This window comes from Sycon ciliatum, chromosome 6, assembly GCF_964019385.1.
Source record: "Sycon ciliatum chromosome 6, ocSycCili1.1, whole genome shotgun sequence".
NCBI lineage: Eukaryota > Metazoa > Porifera > Calcarea > Leucosolenida > Sycettidae > Sycon > Sycon ciliatum.
Window position 1 is genome coordinate 21,458,312 of NC_088648.1, and position 12,383 is coordinate 21,470,694.

General features: G+C 49.4%; 1 protein-coding gene across 1 annotated transcript in view; it reads left to right on the forward strand.

Moving 5' to 3' along the window:
* The window catches only part of LOC135819663 (pneumococcal serine-rich repeat protein-like), a 102,938-nt gene that overhangs the window by 79,891 nt on the left and 10,664 nt on the right, over window positions 1-12,383 (forward strand). The window lies entirely within an intron of this gene.

Consider the following 12,383-nt stretch of genomic DNA (forward strand, 5'->3'; position numbering starts at 1 on the left):
TCCTGGGGATTGTTGTTCGTTCTCGTTTCCTGAAGTGGCCGCAGTGCACCGGTAACGGGTATTCTCGTTTCCTGAAGTGGCCGCAGTGCACCGGTAACCATGGTAACGGGTATGCATGGCTCATACTACTGTGATCGTCTCAACAACTAAATGACTATTTTGCTTGTGTACTGCGATTCATTGCGAGTAAAGTGCGGTGAATAGGTGTGGGTTCTCTTCACTCAGTGGAGTCAAGTCGAGCCAGCTGTAGTTCCCGGTGCCGAAAAGCTGGCTCGCTCCCCTACATGGCTTCTTCCCCTTGTCTAGCCTCCAAGAGGAACAAAGAAGTATGGTAGCCGACTTGCCGAAATGATAAATAAATAAAGCATGGTTACACCCACTGGTCTTTTATTCGGGCACGTAATCACCGTCGTTTGCACGGAAGGGCGTCGGAAACTCAAAACACCATACAAGCTGTAGATCTACCATGTGAAACCTTGTCAGTGTGTGATAGTGCATGTACTGTAGTGGACATGGAAATCCAGTCGATTGAACGGGGCCGGCGCCCTCACCTCGTACGATGCAACCAGTGCGCTGCGCTGCATCACATACTAGTAATGCACGTTCCGCTTATCCACAGCTGCATGACCAGCGCCCTGGGGCCGCTAGACGTGCGACCGGATTTCCATCTGCACGACAGTACATGTGAATGATATTAAAAGTCTGACCAGAACTCCGTATACAGAGGAACGTTGACTACTGGTCAGAGTATTTCTATACATGGCGTGCGTGGAATATATGGACTGTTACTTCGAAGTATATGTACACAGTCGCGGCCAAAGAAATGCGACCCGCGACTCAAAAGCAGCTCCGCATTTATATTTCACCGTGCATGGTCGAATAACCCATCCGGGAGGGCCAGAGGGCTTAAGCCTTGGTGCTTCTTTCAGCTCCTGGTTTGGACTCCCTGATACACGTTGCCATGAAAAGGGAGGGGTGCTCCCTCGTAAATTTGCTGAGCGGAGGGCTCAGCATGCTTCTCGTACTCTGGACGCGCGTTCTCGACGTTGAGAGCAGCCAACTTCCTCAAGTTGACGTCACATTATGATGCAATGTGCGGGGATTATCAAACATATCCTGGACTTTAGCTACATGTAGTACAAAATAGCACAAGGAAAAATGTTTGATGGTTTGATAAGCTGTACAAACGCCGTAAATCATTCTGGCAAGAGGAGCATTGCATCAAAACAATGCCGTCAACTTGAAATTCTGTTGGGAAAAAACTGTATACGGGAGCTGCTTACTCTTGGGGGTGATGCACTCTTGTCAATGCTCAGTGCACACTCTTGGAACCTTGCCTCCACTGAAACAAAAGTGTGAAACGCTTTTAAAATTTTCGGGTTTCTTTGGAATCTGCAGGCAGGGATAGTGGGATGGTCTGAGACCATGATTGAGAAACAGAGGGTACCAGGTTCAAGTCCTGCTTGGAAGTCTGATCTACTCACCTCCCACCGCTTAGGAACTGCATCTACGCCTTGATCCAAGAGGGCAGTGGCGTTCCTGCGGATACGGAAAACCGGGCCTTTGGCCGAGTCTCACGCGAACCGTGAATTCTTTTTGAATCTGCACCCGCTGAAAACATTCTGAAGAATGTTATCCATGTCAACTCACTAATGATGTGCCACGTCTATTTTGGTTTGTTATGTGTACATGCACAACAGATGGTGACTGACGTCCGTGACTTTTGTTGTTGTCGCAGTCATGGCTACAGCAGAGGTATGAATTGTCCACACGTCATTGCTTTGCCAAATTCTGAAAATGTTGTCTCAAAGACATCTTACAGTGTGCACACACATACACACATGTTTGCATGCGCACATACACTCGCAATCACACGCACGTGCACACACACACATACACACACACGCACGCACACACACACACACACACACACACACACACACACACACACACACATGTTTGCATGCACACGTCCACTCGCACACACGCGCGTGCGCACACCCCCCCCCCCCCCCCCCCCCACACACACAAACATACATACACAGTACATACACATGCATGTGCACACACACATGTGTACACACACATATACAAACACACACATACACACACACACGCATGCACACACATACACACACACGCACTTACTTGTACTTACTTGTTGCTCACTGCCAAAACAGGTCCCGTGGGTCTCCCCGGGAGAGGGGAGAGAGACTCAAAGGGAATCTTGGAAAGATGACTCAATTGGCTATTGAACCGCCCAACGGCCGACACCCCCTAAAATCCCCAAAACTCTGGGTGGACTTGAAAATGATCCCACTTATGGGCTCACCACACCTCAGTAAGTGCGTGAGGACAAGGTGTAGAAAAAGGATTGACGGCATCAGGGTATCCGTCCCGGGGTCCAACTGCAGTTACACCTGCCCCCAGTGAAGGTAATACAGTATGTATCGGTTATAGTGTGGTCGTATACAAGAATATACTGCTTACAAGAATGAACACTCATTTTTTCATAATCATAACACATATTTTATGTGTATATTTATTCTTACAAGCAGTATTATCGCATAGTGGAATATATCGGCCCTAAGAATGGATTTGTATAGCAAAATATGCCAGATTAGTGCAAAGTGTATCGCCTGTAATAACATCTGTGCTCTGTGCATACTCAATACAAAAAGAGAGTTATGTCCATGGGAGCATTGGAGAATCACTTTTTCTGTCCAGTCGGACTCTTTCTTCCGACTTCTCTCGTATCCGCTGCTCCGCAGTCGCCTAGCACGACCGCGAGTCTGATTGATCCGTGTGTATCATGTGAAGAGTCTACGTCACGTGTCCACATGCCAAGCGTGCGCGCATATGATGTGTCACACGTGATTTATCGTGTGTAAGAAATATCGGCAATAAGAATCAAATGTCGTTTTTCAAACACCCACGCTATAACCGATACCTACTGTACTTGCGACTAGTGTGGGTGGCTAAATCAGAGTGGATCTGATATAAGCGTCATTAGCACCATTGATTACACAAGAGTTAATCTAGCCAGAAGCAGTCCATGGTTAACAGGTATGTATATTTCAAATAGAAAGTATACGAACCCTGAAACCAACAAAGGTGGCACATACAACTATACACCATCATGCAGCCGAGCCTGTTGGCAACAGACCCAACACAATCAGGCATAAGTGTACCCAAAAACCGAACTAACTGGCACTCACGCACACACACACACACACACACACACACACACACACACACACACACACACACATGTACCCGCTCCATGCTATCATTGGATGGTTAAAACTTGTGCCAATACGTGTAAAGGGCCATCTTGTATTATTGATTATCTTCAGTGAACAGTAACGCTTCAATGTGGCCTACCTCAGCCAACCAGGCCCCTGAAATGGCAGTGGCCAAACGCAAGCAATAAGCCCATATGAATATATCTGCAGCTAGCGAGGGTTGTCTCATTCCCCGATGAACACTTGATCAACACAGCACAGATCTCTGGCAGTGCTAAAAACAAAAACAAACAAAAAAACAGAACTTGCATCGCACCATGTATGCTGCTAAGTACTGGTCGTAGCCAGGGAGTTGTAAAATACCGGTATTTTACGACTCCCTGGTCGTAACTTACTGGCAGCTTCTGTGATTCTCAGCTCATGGTATGCTAGCCTTTGGCAGGTACTGCTGGCAGAATTTTTGTGTTCAGAATTTTGTACTTTTTCGGGATGCTTTCATGCATGTTTGGTATGTGGATAAAGAAACGGAGCAGAATTCAAGGCAAGGTGAAGTGCCTGCCATAAGTTTTGTATGGTTTTGCCTATTTCACTGCTTTTCAAGCAGAATCTGCCAATTATTCGAGCATTATCCGCCAAGGTCTACTGTATGCACTCTGTATGTTGTTATTGCAGAACCCCGCGGTCAACTCATGGCCATGGTCAAGCCAGATGTTCCGCAAGTGGATCCCACGCCTCCAAGCAGCGCTCAGCTGCGATGCAATTCGTGTTGAATGCTGTGCCAAGCGGTTGATCTCCGATGCGCAGAAGAAGGAATTGATGGCGATAAAAGATTGGGCCAAACACAATGACCGACTGCTAGATATGCTGAGCAGGGGTACAGCTGAGACTTTCCACACCTTCTGTAGTATTGTGCGTAGCACCGAACCTGAAGCAAACTTTTCAAAGTTCCTAGATGACATGCAGTCAGTGGATACCTTTGTTGGTGGTAAGTAGAAATGTTATCAGTCAGGTGACTGAGAGACACTCACAGAATTGTACACAGGGGGTGTAGCTTGACCATCTGTGGTGTAGTGACCATGTACCACCGGCAACCTCATAGCCGCCATTTTGCCTGTTAAGACTATGTAGTAGGTATGACGACCATTTTCTGGTGTACTGACCGGACTATGCTGACTATAGAGGAGCTACACACCTGCCTGTACATGTACAGACAATACTGCATGTCCTTGAGTTGCTTTACTACATATCTGTACAGTGCATATTGATGGCACCAACCTGCGTTGAAGTTTTGCAAAGGTGCTTGTCACGGACTGTTTGTGTGTGTGTGTGTGTGTGTGTGTGTGTGTGTATGTGTGTGTATGTGTGTGTGTCTGTGTGTGTGTGTATGTGTGTGTGTGTGTGTGTGTGTGTGTGTGTGTGTGTGTATGTATGTATGTGTGTGTGTGCATGCAAGGAGGCAGGCATTTTGTGAGGCTGTGAAATGATTCGGCTATTTACTGTTCTCTGTGTCCTCTCTAACACAGGCAATGAAGATGCAGCAAACAGAGTAACTCGACGTCAACCAGCCCGGTTCACCGGGAACCCACCACCTTCATCCAGCCAAGCAACTCGCCCAAATCCCGTCACTCCCCACAACACAGCAAGAGCAGTGGAAACTAAGGATCCCACTACAGGTCACAGAGTGCAGCCAGTAGTGACTTCTGAGGTATGAGTGTACAGTCCATGCAGTATCATGTGATCAAGGGACTAGTAGTACATAGAGAGACGGCACGGTGCATCGTAACACTGCCTCCTGTGGGCTTCGAGCCTTGGCGGTCCCTTACTGTCACCCTTGGGCCAAGTTATACGCACTCCAATATGGCGTCCATATCTCAGCATTCACAACAAGGGACGGACGAAGTAGGTGGGGCTGACATATACTAGGGAAGATGACAAATGGAGAGATAGAGAGACGAACGACTTCATGATTAGGGCAAGAGAGGAAGAGGGAGGGCAAGAGGGGAAGAGGGAGGGCTAGAGGGGAAGAGGGAGGGCAAGAGAGGAAGAGGGAGGGCAAGAGGGGAAGAGGGAGGGCAAGAGAGGAAAAGGGAGGGCAAGAGGGCAAGAGAGGAAAAGGGAGGGCAAGAGAGGAAGAGGGAGGGCAAGAGAGCAAGAGGGAGGGCAAGAGAGGAAGAGGGAGGGCAAGAGAGGAAGAGAGAGGGCAAGAGAGGAAGAGGGAGGGCAAGAGAGGAAGAGGGAGGGCAAGAGGGGAAGAGGGAGGGCAAGAGGGAGGGCAAGAGGGGAAGAGGGAGGGCAAGAGAGGAAGAGGGAGGGTAAGAGGGGAAGAGGGAGGGCAAGAGGGGAAGAGGGATGGCAAGAGAGGAAGAGGGTGGGCTAGAGAGGAAGAGGGAGGGCAAGAGAGGAAGAGGGAGGGCAAGAGGGGAAGAGGGAGGGCAAGAGGGGAACAGGGAGGGCAAGAGGGGAAGAGGGAGGGCAAGAGGGGAAGAGGGAGGGCAAGAGAGGAAGAGGGAGGGCAAGAGAGGAAGAGGGAGGGCAAGAGAGGAAGAGGGAGGGCAAGAGAGGAAGACGGAGGGCAAGAGGGGAAGAGGAGGGCAAGAGGGGAAGAGGGAGGGCAAGAGGGAAAGAGGGAGGGCAAGAGAGGAAGAGGGAGGGGAAGAGGGAGGGCAAGAGAGGAAGAGGGAGGGCAAGAGAGGAAGAGGGAGGGCAAGAGGGGAAGAGGGAGGGCAAGAGAGGAAGAGGGAGGGCAAGAGAGGAAGAGGGAGGGCTAGAGAGGAAGAGGGAGGGCAAGAGAGGAAGAGGGAGGGCTAGAGAGGAAGAGGGTGGGCTAGAGAGGAAGAGGGAGGGCAAGAGAGGAAGAGGGAGGGCAAGAGGGGAAGAGGGAGGGCAAGAGGGGAACAGGGAGGGCAAGAGGGGAAGAGGGAGGGCAAGAGGGGAAGAGGGAGGGCAAGAGAGGAAGAGGGAGGGCAAGAGAGGAAGAGGGAGGGCAAGAGAGGAAGAGGGAGGGCAAGAGAGGAAGACGGAGGGCAAGAGGGGAAGAGGAGGGCAAGAGGGGAAGAGGGAGGGCAAGAGGGAAAGAGGGAGGGCAAGAGAGGAAGAGGGAGGGGAAGAGGGAGGGCAAGAGAGGAAGAGGGAGGGCAAGAGAGGAAGAGGGAGGGCAAGAGGGGAAGAGGGAGGGCAAGAGAGGAAGAGGGAGGGCAAGAGAGGAAGAGGGAGGGCTAGAGAGGAAGAGGGAGGGCAAGAGAGGAAGAGGGAGGGCTAGAGAGGAAGAGGGAGGGCAAGAGAGGAAGAGGGAGGGCTAGAAAAAGATCCGGGGTAAAAATAAAGGAGTAAATTATCGTGCCTGTTCCCAAAGGGGATTCACAACGGCCAGTAACACCCGGTAAACCCTAGCGGCAAATGCAGCTACTAACGGTGGGGGTGAGTGGATAAGTCTCACAGCCACTGGCACAAGTGCTGAGAAACCTCATTAGCCACATCCATGTACCCTTTGTACCTGGCCACAAGTTCCCAGTTGACTGCATGTGGGTAGCAGCACGGCTGGAAAACCCGCTCCCAGGCAGGGCTTGAACCAGGTACCTCTCGTATCTCAATCATGGTCTTTGACCAACCCAGTGTATGCGTTCGCTTACCCGCATGAATCGATTCATGGATCCATTCTTGAATCGCCCCTGGCTATTCATATCACCCCATGTGAATAGGGTGAATGGATTCCGAATCGATTCCAGGGCTCATGACATGAAATCGAACGGCGAGATTCCATTCATGGATCGATTCAAGTGCGTGATGAAACGCACCCACTGTGCCTGCCTGGGTAGCTATGGCAAATATGGGCGCGCAAGCAGCTACCCAGGTCAATGTAACAAAGGGTGTCATGGATCTACGGCACGCAGGACAGCTGGGGAAAGTATGTACAGGGAATGTTTGGGAGATGAAGACCTAACACTTGTCTGGGCGCACGTGCGGTCGGAAAGTCAGCAAGTCATTGCTGTGACCCTTGCTACAATAGCGAGCGCATGTGACGGCAGTTGCTTCAGCCTTATACATTCGTACCTCGTTTGTCCGGGCGGTCCGGGACCGGACACTACCCGTAACTTTGAACTGTCCGTAACTGCAAATCACATACATTTTGATGGGGAAAGACCATGGATATAGTATAATTGTGGTGTCACTATTTCCACTAAAAGTGACAAAAGGGTAGTAGTGTCTTCACTTAAACTCACCCAAAGGGTGCCAGGTAGACCGGAGTGCCCGTAACTGCGGGGTCCGGATAACCGACGTATGAGTGTGTTTTGCCCTTTTGAAGCGGTCAAAGCGTTTCTTCATGATAATGCAGTTGAATTACTCGCTGCTGCATTCGTAAGTGGTGAATATCACCAGTCTTATGTTGAAGAGTGACATGAGGTTGTGGTTCATTGGTAGGGAGTTCAGTTCCGGTCGCTGAAAAGCGAAAAATGCAGTCACAGCTTTCCTGTACAAAGTGAATGGGCGCCTCGTGGCAGCAGTTCGGGATGCAATTTGAGGCCCAAATATTTTCTCCCACGGCCTTTTCGGCCCTGTCAATGCTATTTTTAGGTAGCTGAGGTCATTACCATTCCAATGGTGCCACACATGCTATGCTTCCAAAAATAATGCCTCCGCGCGGATGCACTTCGAAGTACTAATTTCGACCAGATCCGTACTCGGCCCTGCGGGGAACACCCGATTTTCGTTTTCAACGGCCTCGAATTAGTCTAGAACAAGAGGATTCTAGAACATTTAGGCTCGCGCTTTATCGCGATAGAAGAGAAATGATCACAGAAACCAGCCCACGGCGATTTCCTGGTGGTTGACGAAAAATCGAGTGAACTGCGCGCACACTGTAGAAGCAGTGACGGTGAAAACGTATGACTTTTACAAGTAGGCGCGCGCGGCATGTGTGCACACTGCATGCATGCACACATCCTGTATCGCCATGTACGCACCAGATAGTGCAGTGCTGGACGGAAACCACATGGCCTACATACGGACTTGCATCTACTTCTGTGACTACTTTCTCCCCCATTTTCCGATCTTCAATCAACTATACCTCTAGATTGCCTTGGAATTTTGAGTTCAAAATTTCACAGGTTGTTTCTCACATCTTCCCGGTTTCAAAAACAAGAGTTTTAGGCGAAACTCGCGAATTTGGTTTTGAATTGAACTCCCTACCATTGGTAGTAAAAGTTGTGTGACGTGCTGCAGCCATCTTAGATCATCATCATTCGATTAGGCACCCCGAAGACTACAGCTTCTTAGCATGTCGTTTTGTCCGTGATTGTCGTCCATGGCAAAAAAGCGCTTCAAGTGAATGTTTTGCACAAACCCCTTTCTTGTAAGGGGAACTCGCTGCGCTTTGGCAGAGGTGTGCAGATTTGATTGGGGATGTAGGACGAAGGGAGCTTCCTCGTACGAAGGGGATGTAGGACGCAGGGAGCTTCCTTTGAACAAACCCCATTCAACTCGGCAGTCAGCAGAGAACAAGAAGTGAGATTTCGATGTTGGCCGCCGTACTTCCCTTTTATACTATTGAGCAAGGTGCTGAACACTACTACCGTAGCAATCATCAGACGACTTGTTTGTCAACTTGTCTGATGATTGCTTCGGCATGAAACTTTGACTAAGAAAGTTGTAGACATCACGCAACTGCATTTTTGAAGAAAAGGGGGTTTGTCAACTGACAACCGCTCTATTCAGTTGCTTTTCACTATCTGTGCATGCGCTTCATTAAAAATTCTTTGTTGTGATGTTGGAAAAATTATTGATGTTTCGGGCCAGTCACCCATTATCAGAGCAATTTCCAAGCTGAGAACCTGGCCAATGAAACTTTGAGTCAAAATATTTTTCGACTTGGATCCTCTCTCTGCCATACGCAGAAGCTCTGCACCCTGCGCACAAAGTACTCTTTAGGCAGCGTGCCACACTTTTTCAAGGGTATTTTATAGTTTACACTGGACTTTCACTGCATATTGAAACAAATCACACCAGTGAGAAAAGAGTTTTACACATCTGAAAGTGTAGTGTAGATGTTCTGCATTAACAAACTGCTTGCCGTAAATCACACATGCAATTTTCTACCGGCTATTTGCTGCTAGTTTTCTTCTGCAGTGGAAGCGTGCTGGCTATTTGCCTACGGAGGCGGAATTGAACTGCCCGTGTGCCGGTCGGTTCTTAATTTCATGCTCGTGTCGCTGTGTATGTGTATGTAGACTTTGCAGAGCCAAGCGGGCAACACAGGGCCCTGGTCAAGTCGAGTGTTCCGCAAGTGGATCCCACGCCTCCAAGCAACGCTCAGCTGCAGCACAATCCGCGCGGAATGCCTGGGCAAAGATTTGATCTCCGATATGCAGAAGAAGGAATTGATGGCGATAAAAGATTCTGCCACACACAATGAGCTTCTCCTAGATATGCTGAGCAGGGGTACAGCTAAGACTTTCCACATTTTCTGTAGTATTGTGCGTAGCACCGAACCTGAAGCAAACTTTTCAAAGTTCCTAGATGACATGCAGCCAGTGGATACCTATGTTGCAGGTAAGTAGAAATTGTATCAGTCAGGTGACTGAGAGACACTCACAGAATTGTATTACATGTCCAGCAAGTACTGTTGGATACCATTAGTACTTGGGTGACAATCTGAGAAACGTTCATGTTTGGAAAAGAAGAAGTCAAGACCCTGGTGTTCCAGCCTCAATGCCAACTTGGGCAAGCCACTAAACTTCCCTGGCTTCAGCTGACTATTTTGTGTAATGTGGAACCTACAAGAAGTTGGGTAGGGGAAGTTGGGCAGAGGAAGGTGGTGAGGGGGCGGTGTGTTGGGACGCATTGGGTTGGGATACTTTGGGGTGGGGAACAATAGGCATAGGCTCCGAGTGGGACACAAGATGCCCACACCTCAGAAGGTTTTGGATTCCAAGGACGCATGGAGAGTTGGCCTTTCCCAGGATATCCAAACACCAGCGGCTGTACTGCGTAGCCGTGTCTTGTGGTGTTGTACATTCTGGCTGAAGAAGCTGCAGGCCTTAGCCATGCATGTTTACAACTGAATTTGTTGTCCTTCTACCGGTATGTTTGGTGGCGCATGCGTGTGTGGTCTTCAGTTTCTCCGGAATGCCAAAAAGACTGCAATAAAGTAGTAGACCTGATGAAAGAGTTCTCAGCACCGGAACGTCAACGGGTGGTCCACACTGCCGAGGATGTGGCACGTATGCGCACGTCACAGACGGTCCTTGACAAGAGAAAGAAACCCATCCACGTACCACAGCCAACCTCGCCTGTGAACGTAGACTTGCTGAGCATGCGGAACATGGGACAAGGTAGGCGCAGGGCTATGAGAGAGGCTAAACTGCACGTTAAATTTTGATGTGACGTGCAATTCTACGTCAAACGGGTCCTTGACGTGAGCTGCAGGTCTCTCGTGTTGTTTTCAACGCGCGGGCCAAATAACCCATCACGGCAAAAATAACGTGCAGCTTATCCTCTCTTTTATCTACTGGTGTAGTGTTTGAACCCGGACCTGGAGCCAATGTTATCTTGGAAAAATAGGACAAAATATGCATTCAATCTACACGTAGCAGTATGTGCATTGTCCCAGTGATTGCATTTTCCCACAGTTGGAGACATCCGTTAGTGATGGTTTTACTCTCTCATTGTTCTTGTACATTGCAAGTACATCGTGTGCACTAAGCCATGACTCGCATATGAACTTGAGGGCAAGGTGATTTCTACCCAACGTCATAATTACTGTATGCTGTCCGCTAGAAATTTCAAATTCATTTCAGCTTTTATCGTCCCGGTTCTGCTTTGGTCTTGATCAGAACAACGGCGAGCGGTATTGACTGAAATCGACTGCTTGGCGTCTAGCGCTAGCATCACTGATGATCGTGAGGCACAGGAATGCCAGTACCAGGGTCAGGTGACACGGGCGGACGGCCAAGTTGGTAAGCAATAGTTTGTACCTGTCTCTAGTGCATCACCATGATAATTATCTAGTCTGCAGATTGGTATTATTTCACCGACACCATTGCCATCACCCCGCTGGATGCTGTACCAGCTGGTGCAATGCATGGTGCTCTCCCCAGGGCTTTGTGGGTGCCGCATACTCTGTCTTCTCTGCAATTCTGTTCTAAGCGGTCCCTGATACATTGCTCCGTCTCTCCCACATACTTCTCTCCATGAAACAAAGAGAGCATTTAGTAGATAACATCCGGCTACATAAACTGACCGCCACTCATACCACCATCACTTTCACGACATTCCCCTTGCCTCAACCTTCTCTTCTCCTTTCTGTACACCTCTCGGGAGGGGTGGGGGGGGGGGGGTGGAAGAGGTGGTGGTGGTGGGGGGGGGGGGGGTGGCGGTGGTGGTGGTGGTGGGGGGGGGGACACTCATGACTGGTGAATGAAGACAACACCAGCATATCTTTCAGAGACCTACCAGGCTGAAAAACACCACACGTGTTCTTGTTGTATGGCAATCGTCATGGACCAAACTGCAATCACTGACGAAGAGAAGCTTGAGGATGGGCGTGAATGTATTCTCGGTGCCGCTGGTGGCTTGTTTTGGCATGGGTTTGCTCAAACCTCTACTTCCCCCTCTCAATTGTCTTGTAAAACTGATCTGAACTGGCTTTCACTGTGTTCGGTGTGTCTGCCAATTTCGCCTCTTTCTCGTCTGTCGCAGACATATTGCCAGCTGATATACATAGAGAGTTAAGTAAGCACCCTTGTTTCATCAGCATGGGCACTGGATCTGCAAGGGACAGCCGTAGCATTTCAGAGACCAAGCAGTATTTGAAGGATACTGGCTTCATCGATGACCACACTGTCGTCACAGAGACCACTGGCTATCTGGAGGTGCTAGTGAACGTGCCTGTGAACATACTGGCCATTCGTGGCAGCAAACGACTGAAGTTTACAGGTCAGCATGCGTGTGCTAGCATGATTGCGTGATTGTTTGATAAGGGTGGGTGGGTGAGTGAGTGGGGGGGTGGGTGGGTGGGTATAAGGGTGTAATGGTGGGTGTAAGTGTGGTTGCGTGTGGGTGTAAGTGTGGCTGCGTGCAGATGTGAGTGTGGGAGGGTGTGGGTGTAAGGGTGATTGCGTGTGGATGTGAGTGTGGGAGGGT